Below are 10,020 nucleotides of genomic sequence, written 5' to 3'. Positions count from 1 at the left end.
ACCCAAGGATTCATGCAACTTCTTCCAGAATCTCGATGTAAACCTTGGGTCTCGATCAGATATGATGGAAAGTGGAATTCCATGCGCCTAACTATCTCACCGATATACAATTCCGCTAACCTCTCTAGTGAGTAGTCACCCTAATCGAGAAAGTGTGCTGACTTTGTCAATCTATCAACTATCACCCATGCTGCATCATGTTTCTTCCGGGTGAGAGGTAGACCACTTACAAAATCCATGGTGACCCGATCCCATTTCCATTCAGGTATGCGTATAGGCTGTAGCAAACCCGATGGAACTTGGTGCTCTGCCTTGACTTGCTGACATGTCAAGCATTTAGTCACATAGTCAGCTATGTCCTTCTTCATACCAGGCCACCAATACTGAAGCTTCAGATCATGATACATCTTTGTACTTCCTGGGTGCATAGCATATACACTGGTGTGTGCCTCTTTTAGAATGCTAGCCTTTAATTCCCCATCATCTGGTACACACAGTCTTCCTTTGTAGTGCAGACACCCATCTGCTTTCACCTCATAGTCAGCTGCTTTTCCCTCTGGGATTTTGCTCATAATAGCCAGTAATTTTTCATCTACCTTCTGCCCATCTAAAATCTGCTGTAGCAGGTTTGGCCTCACTTGCAACTCAGCCAAAATAGCTCCATCTCGAGCCAAGGATAGACGGGCATTCAAAGATCTCAGAGCTGTCATGGATTTTCTGCTCAAAGCATCAGCAACTACATTTGCCTTCCCAGGATGGTAATCAATTACACAGTCATAATCCTTCAGGAACTCAATCCATCGCCTCTGTCTAAGGTTGAGCTCCTTCTGGGTTGGCAAATATTTCAGGCTTTTGTGGTCTGTGTAAATGTAGCACTTTTCCCCATACAAGTAGTGCCTCCATATCTTCAGTGCAAAGATAATTGCTGCAAGCTCTAGATCATGGGTAGGGTAGTTCTGTTCATGTGGCCTTAACTGCCTGGAAGCATAGGCGACCACCTTCCCCTCTTGCATCAATACACACCCCAGCCCATTATGTGAGGCATCACTGTAAACCACAAAGTCCTTCCCTGACACTGGCTGTGTTAACACTGGTGCCTCTGTTAACATAGCCTTCAACTTCTCAAAACTGGTTTGACACTTGTCATTCCAGTCAAATTTGACATTCTTGTGTAACAACTTGGTCATTGGAGCAGCTATTAGGGAAAATCCCTTCACAAATCTTCTGTAATACCCAGCTAGCCCCAAGAAACTTCTGACCTCAGTTGTGTTTCTGGGAGGCTTCCATTCCATCACCGCTTCTATTTTCTTGGGATCAACCCTAATCCCATCAGCTGACACTATGTGTCTAAGGAATGCAATCTCATTCAGCCAAAAGTCACACTTGGACAGCTTAGCATACAGCTTCTTTTCTCTCAGGGTTTGCAGAACAATCCTCAAATGCTCATCATGTTCTTCCCTGGTCTTGGAATACACCAAAATATCATCAATAAAGACCACTACAAACCGGGTGCATTTGTTAGGCCAAAGGGCATCACTAGGAACTCATAATGCCCATACCGGGTCCTGAATGCAGTCTTGGGCACATCTATATCCTTTACCCTCAACTGATGATACCCTGATCTAAGATCAATCTTAGAAAATACTCCTGCCCCCTTCAACTGATCAAACAGATCATCAATAATAGGCAACGGATATTTGTTCTTCACAGTCACTTTATTCAACTGCCGGTAATCAATGCAAAGCCTTAAAGTCCCATCCTTCTTTTTCACGAACAGCACTGGAGCTCCCCATGGTGACACACTGGGGCGTATGAACCCCTTATCCAACAACTCTTGCAACTGAGTTTTCAACTCCCCAATTCAGTAGGTGCCATCCTATAAGGAGCAATGGAAATGGGTGCTATACCCGGCAGTGTCTCAATAGCAAATTCAACTTCCCTTTCTGGTGGCAAACCAGGCAACTCTTCAGGAAATACTTCTGGGAAGTCTCTCACTGTGGGTATGTCACTCAAGTTTGGCTTAGCCTGCCTAGTATCCACCACATGTGCTAGGTAGGCTTCACAGCCTTTTCTCATCATTCTTCTTGTAACTGTGGCTGAGATGACATTGGACAAGAAATCATCCTTTCCCCACAACCGTGATCTCATTACCCTCTCAAGTTTTTAGAGAAATTCTCTTCAATTTGCAATCAACTATTGCTCGATGACGTGACAACCACCCATTCCCAATATCACGTCAAACTCATGGAAGGGCAACTCAATCAGTCCGCCAAGAATTCATACCCTGAATCCTTAACTGCAACCCTTGTATACTTTGTTCACTACCACACGTGACCCAATGGATTAGTGACCGTAATGTCTTGGTCACTCTCCCTACTAGTATCCCCTTTCTACGGGTAGATTGATGCAGATGTATGAGTGAGTGGATCCTGGATCCACCAATGCATGCACAGTGTAGTGTAGAGGAGAACGCACTCGATGACGCCCGGGCATCTTGCTCCTCCCGAGCTCGGGCATAATTTCGGGCAGTGGTCCATTATCCGCCTCTCGCTAGCTCGATGCAGCCTCGAGATGGTCCCACTGGATTTACGGACCTTCTACCCCTTGGTGGTGCAGAGCAGTCTGTCTACTTGTGTCGGAGCAGCTGTAGTAGTTCTGCGTGGGCAATTCCTCAGTTGATGTTCTGTCGACCCACATCTCAAGCAAGCACCAGTTACTCTCCAACATTCCCCCTTGTGCCATTTCTGACAGTGTGGACACGCAGAAGATGCTGGGGCTGGTCCCCTGAACCCCATCCCTGGAGAGCTGCCCACTGATGGTGTGGACTGACCTCTCCTAGGGGTGAACTGTGGCCTGGGCCCCTGAGACTGACCCTGACCCTGTGGTTGACCCGAACTCTGTGCAGGAGGACCCTTAAACTTCTTCCCAAATCCAGGGGCGGAACTAGACTGACCTGGTCCCCTCTTCTGCTGTCTCTCCCTTCTGGTCTGCTCATTGATTCTCACTTTTTCAACCCTTATTGCAGCTTCCACTAGCTTGCTAAATTCTGTGATTCCCAAGGCAGTGAGCTGTATCTTGATATTGTCATTCAGTCCCTCTTCAAATCTCTTGCACCTTTCAGCTTCGTTAGGGACTATTTCCCTTCCATAGCGGCTTAACCGAACAAACTCCTTCTCATACTCGGCCACTGACAACTGCCTCTGCCTCAGATTAATGAACTCTCTTCTTCTCTCTTCCAGATATACAGTACCCACATATTTCTTCTTAAATTCTGAAAGAAAGAAGTCCCAAGTTACAGCTTCGGGCTGCACTTCACTGGACACAGTGTCCCACCATCCGTAGGCATCGTCTTGTAACAAGGATATAGCAGCTTCTAAGTTCGCCTGGGTGCAGTGGAGTTGTTTTAAGACTCTGCCCGTTCTGTTCAACCAATTCTCGGCTGCAACAGAGTCATCTTCTCTCTTGCCATAAAAATCCACTGCCCCAAATTTTCTTAACCTCTCCAAGTGTGATTTCTGCTGTGGAGCTGGTGGTGGTGGTGGTGGTGCTAGCATTACTCCGGCCATTTGTCTAAAGAAATCGGCCATTTGTTGAAACATGGCCTGTGGAGGCTGAGCAGGTTCTGCTTGAGCTGGCGGAGCAGATTCTCTCATGCCCCAGCCTCATTTCCGCAGTGGAGCATGACTCTCCACTTCCTCCTCGACGGCTCTCGAGATGACGGGTCCATATCCTATTCGAATAAGAAAGATAAACAGATCTGCGTTAGTGTCACCTCGACTCTTACAAATGCAATGCATGGTATGGACTCAATCTAGGCCTGAAACGCCTAAACCGTGCTCGATACCACTAAATGTGACACCCTTACCCGTACAAGATACCCGAGTAAGTAATGCCACCGTGTACCAAGACACTCTAATATTCCTCAATTAATTTAGACAATGCTTTTGCATATAATTTATGAAATACAATTTATTTAAACCATTCATCAAAAGTATCATTCATTTAAGGTTCCAAAATTTTAAAGAAAATCCATGAGTACCGCTAAAATGGAGAAAACTGCTCTTCTAACTCTAAAAACACTTCCAATATACAATTTCTTCATTCTCAACTCCAATATCATTACAAAACTCAATATCAAGATATCAACAATTTTTCAATTTCAGGTCTCAACAACCTTTTCATTGCTCAAAACATCCCTTTCTCAGGGTTCTCATATATAAACAACCATTAAATACTCAAATTAATACCATACATGACCATAAATCTTTATTATTTACAATAAGCTCAAAATACATTACATAAATCCCAAATACATATGAGAAATAAAAATTTAATTACAAAATGACAAAATGACATCTAGTGTCCTACCAATGCACTGCAGGTGACGAGGTGACACGGACACTGAGCAGAACTGCCGGATGGACTCACCCAGTCTGTGGTCTACTGGGCTCGCGATCGGGATCTCCAGTACCTACGCGTGGCAAAAGCAACGCGCTAAGCAATAATGCTTAGTGGTGCAATAATAAAATAAAAGAAAACAGCAGATATAAATATGTATTGCATGTGCATGTTTTGTTTGTCATGTATTTATATATTCATTCCTTTATTTCTTCTACATTGCTCATTTTCATTCATTTGGTTGCCCAAGTAACCTACACTAGACGACTGGACTGGATAACGGGTAAACTGGCACTGGGTACCTAGTACCTCGGGCCGTCACACCATCGGTCACATATGCATCTCCCGTGCAGGTAACAATGCTAACAAGTCAGAATAATATCCGGCACAAGGCCAAGTCTCAATACAAAGTCAGAATGGCTAAAAGCCATGAAATCACAGAATGGCATTTTTGCCATGTGCAGTACTGCTAACTGAACCCTATTGGCATGCCAAACTATCCAAACCAATCTTGTTAGGTATACTAGGGCATTTGAAACTCTTAAATTTGTCAATTTGTGAATTTCAATTTTTTTTTGTGTTACTATTCATCATTGGTCAACAAAAATGTTGACTTTTAGAATAAAAATGTGTACATCAACTTTGGCACTCCCAACATACCACATTTGGTGTTTAAAACTTGTTGGCATTAAGTGTTTTTGCCATTCCAAAGTGTAACTCAACACAAACAGATTTTTCAATTTTGGTGAGTCAAATTCACTGTTCCATTGGACACTGTTACTGTTGGAATTTGAGGAAATGTAAAACATGAAAGTTGTTCCTTATTTTGTCTAGTTGAATTTCCTTTTTTGAATCACTCCATTTGGAGTTTTGTAGCTCCAGATATGGTTCAAAAACCCAAGCTGTCCGGATATGCATTCTGCAGAAATTTACCATATCTACAGTGCATGAACAGTAACTTGAGTCACTAGGTTGAATGGGTTCTGGCCATAATTTGGGGTAGGTTCCTTCATGAAAGTTGTTTGTCTATGTCTTAACTTGTTGCTGTAAAAATTTCAGGCCAATTGACCAAATCTACAGTGAGTTATGGCCTTACTGTTCATTTGGCAAATTCTGCAGAATTCAGTGCAGGGCATCCGGATTGTGGCTGAGTTTTGACCCTTTTGCTTTGGTCTTTTGGGCATGGTTTCTTCAGCAAAAATGTGCCATTATAAGCCTAGTTTCATGTCCAATTGGCCAAACTTCAATTGGACTACCACTGCCCAAGTTATGGCAGTGCAAAGGGACTGAATTTTCAATCCCTCTGCTGCTGTCCTAGGGCAGCTTGCAAACTCAATTTGCAACCTCATTTTTCAGTCCATTTGTTAGTCAAATTACCTAAAATGGTCACTAATTGACCATTAAAATGTCCTCTAACAATTTCCTAAGCCAAGTCACACTTTCACCTTTCCAAACCCTAATATCCAAATCAATTTACTCATAAACCTTAATTACATAATTAGTTCAATATCCATGCATTTTAATACCTTAACCCTCATTTCCAGCCACTCTAAGTTTATTAAACAATCAAACTCAATCTTCCATAGGGCTGCTGAAAATTGAAGGTACCCTTAACACATGTAATTTACTTCAATTCCTTAAGATTTCTTAGCTCAAAAATGTTCTAACTAGAATTTAAAAGAAGGAAAATGAGATTGTAGCACTAACCTCACTTAGGGCAGATTTTTCCCTTCCTCAAAGTCTTGGTTTCCTTTTCTTTTTGCTCCCACAATAATCACCAAGATGATAGAATGAATTTTTGTGTTGGTAGTTAGGGTTTTTAGTGGAAGAAAACTAATAAAGATGAAGGATGAAAGGTTGTTAATGGTGGAATGGGTAAGGGTGAGTGAGTGGCGTGAAGAAGAGGAGAGGGAGCTGGTTTTGGGTTTCTAAAATTCTGCCTCATTACCCATTTTTATTTCCTTTTTATGGACTTGCTTAAATTTGATTGGTTGGAAAATTTTAAATGATGTCATTTTTGCATTATTTTGCATTTTCTTTTCTTTTCTTTCACTACTCATTTCAAATTTCATTTTTAGTAATATTTCTTCATATTTTATGTCATATTAATTATTTAATCAACTGGGCAAGTCGGCCAAAAATCACCTCGGAAGGCGAAATGACCAAAATGCCCTCCGTTTGGCTTAACGGGTCAAAATCGTCTGTACCGATTGAAAAATTTTTCTAGGTATTTTCTTGGCATTCTAATGCCTATTAGTAGTATGCCCTAGAGCATATCATTTAGTATGTATCTTGTACATATTTTAATAATAAAAAGGCATTTCCACTTTTCCGTTTACATAATATATTTATGTGTAATAGAAAAGGTCCATTGATATTTTGTTAGAAATATTATTCTTAAGTTGTTAAGAATATGAGTGACAATATTTCTAGCACAAAGTATCATAAATAGGTTCACAATCGAGGATACTTCATAATAAGGACATGACTTATCCAGAAAGATTGTATTCATGTTTGTTCCCAAGTTATTTATATGAGATATAAATAAGATGGAATGGTGAGTCTCATGCCATATAACAAACTTGATAGGCACTTATAAATGATAAGTAGGCCGAACCAGTGACACTTATGACAAGCACATGGAGTTTACTCTTGTCAATGTTTTGTCATAAATCATATCAGTGCATATAATCTTTAGACCTGAGATAGCAGCTTATCTTGTATATAGGTAGTTTGAGTTTGATATCGCTTTCATACTTGTACTATGTATGGGTATATGGGCATGTGTTGGCTCCTGCTAGTTATATATGGAGGTAGGTGTTGATCAAGATGGAATCTGCCTCTAAGTAAATAGAGTTAAAATCCTATGTTCATTTAATTGTTCTTGATGTTTCAAGTTCCTGGCCAGACAGATAGATTTATTCGTAAAAGAGTTTCGATGAGAAAATCTTTTAATCAAGAACTGGAATTAAAAGAGAACATAATATTCATAGCAAATGGAGTTTGACATAAACCATGACTCAACTTGAGTTGGGATTTTGTAACAGAGAGATTCTAGTGCATGGTAACATATGATTATAGGTTCATTTAAGGTAAATCTTATTACTAATTGGGTGGCCATGGCATGCTATGCTAGGTGTTAACCATGGTCTATGAGGTTCATAAAATGATTTAGAGAAATCATTTATGGTAAGAAAGAGTTCGATGATATTAAGATTTGATATCATGTCTCATTGCCAATTAGTGATGAGCCTAGTCAGTCACACACATACACAAGTTATCACCTATTTAAATATGATTTAATTAATTAATTAAAGAGTTTAATTGATTAATTAAATAGATTTGGTTTGCAATTAAATTGCAAAGTCCCTAGCATGACTTGAAACCAAATCTAGATTATTGGATGTGTAGTATAAATTAAATTTATATTTAAAGTGTTTAAATATGAATTTAATTGATGAGAAATTAATTAATAGAGATTAATTAATTAATTTATATTTGATATAAATTAATTAGAAGAAGAAAATAATTATTTTGGGTTAAGAACTCAAAATTAAGACACAGGGCATTTTGGTCATTTCACGATTGTGACACGTGGCACCATGAGATGGTGACACATGGCATAACACATAAGCTTGCCAAATGTTTTTAATCATGTAAGATGATTAAAATCAAGATTAAATATAGGTTTGACACTTGGCACAATGTGATTGGGTCACTTAAACCTAGAGCTAATCAAAAGGTGACATGTGGCTAGGGTTTAATGTGTTAACCTAGCTATTTAAGTGTGGTTATGAAAAGAAAACATAACCAGCAGCCTCTCCTCTCAATTGTCACGCCACTTTGAGCCTCTCCAGCTATTTCTCTTCATCTCTCATCAATTCAAAGAGATTAGCCATCAATCTCTTGAATTAAGAACACTAGAAATTGTTTCTAGTGTCCTGTTTGCATCTCTAATCTCTTAAAAGGCAGAACTTGAATTTCTAATTAATAGAAAAAGCTTTAGAAGCTGTTCAAGGGCTGCCATAGGTGTTCTTGGTGTGGACAAGCTAGAGGGACAACATCTGGTGTCCTGAAGACGAATCTCAAAGGCGCAGACACGCTGCAGCACATCAAGAGGTTAGTGTAATCATTCTTGATTTAATCTAGGGTTCTAAAATTAATCTGATTAATTTTAAAATCTTAAATGGCAAATACAGATCCAAAAACATATTAAAAGAGTTTTAATATGTTGTTTATCATTGAAATCAAATAGATAAAAATAAATCTTGCATGGTGCATGTGACCCTAGGTGAAAATTTTTGAATTCAATGGTATAATCTTGTGTTTTTCACGCCTGCCTTCAATTGGTATCAGAGCCACTATATTTGCCATTTAGATTATTGATTATATAATTTAATTGTGTGTTTGATCATGAGATCAAGAGATTTATTGCTGGTTGCAAAGCAAGGTGTGGCGTCACACATGGTGAAACCACCATAGGTGGTGGCAACAATGGTTCCATGGGTGGTTCAAGGTTTGGCTTTTAATTCTGCAATTGTTGTATGATCTAAGGCTATTCTTTGACTAATTAAAGTGTTTAATTAGTTGTTTTAATCACACAATTAAATTATGATTAAAATCAGAATTTTAAAAAATATTTGAATGTGATTCAAATCTGAATTTTAAAAGTTGTTTGAATGTGATTCAAATCTGAATTTTTAAAGTTGTTTGAATCATATTTAAATCTGATTTTTTAAAATTGATTCAATAAAATTCAGATCTGATTTTAAAAAAAATATTTGAATGTGATTCAAATCTGATTTTTTAAAAAATGTTTGAATGTGATTCAAATCTGAATTTTTGAAGTTGTTTGAATGTGATTCAAATCTGAATTTTTAAATTTGTTTGAATGAGATTCAAATCTGAATTTTTAAATTTATTTGAATCATATTCAAATCTAGATTTTTAAGTTGAATATGAGATATTCAATTTAATTTAAGTATGTATGTTTTATTTAATTGTTAAATAGTGATATGCATGATGGATGATCATGGACTATAAAAGACCAATGTGATTGGATTTATTTCTTTTATGTTTCTTTGGGATTGTAAATTAATTAATTTATTTTAATTTATTTTGGGCATGTATTATTAAGTTTGTAATATTTTTGGGTTGTAATTTCATTTATTTAAGTTCTTGTAAATTCGCTTGGTATGCCAAGGATTACTATGTAATATTGGATTGCAAGAAGTTCAAGGAGGTCAAGAGCATTGGTGGGACCAAAGGGAGGAATTCAATATCAAGTGTTGATTATGTACTCCTTCAGCAACTCTTGTAAAATGAATGAATGAAATGCACCTAGAATGCCCCGATTCAATTCTTGGTGGCTCATTGAATCCCTTAGAAAGTCCATGATCATACCATATTTACGCTTATCCATGAATGCATGAGATGTATGGGAATGTATGCAATTATATGATATATGCATGCTAAATGGATAATGTGCAAAGTGAGACCTTAATAGTAATTAGGATGGCTATAAAATCTTCCAAACAAATGATTAAGTTGGAAATGCTATAATTAAAGTAATTATAACATAAGCCCTCCATTGGGGCAATTATTTTAAGAAATTTTAAATAG

Source organism: Hevea brasiliensis, chromosome 16, assembly GCF_030052815.1.
Source record: "Hevea brasiliensis isolate MT/VB/25A 57/8 chromosome 16, ASM3005281v1, whole genome shotgun sequence".
In the NCBI taxonomy this organism is placed as follows: Eukaryota; Viridiplantae; Streptophyta; class Magnoliopsida; order Malpighiales; family Euphorbiaceae; genus Hevea; species Hevea brasiliensis.
This window is presented reverse-complemented; position numbering follows the sequence as displayed.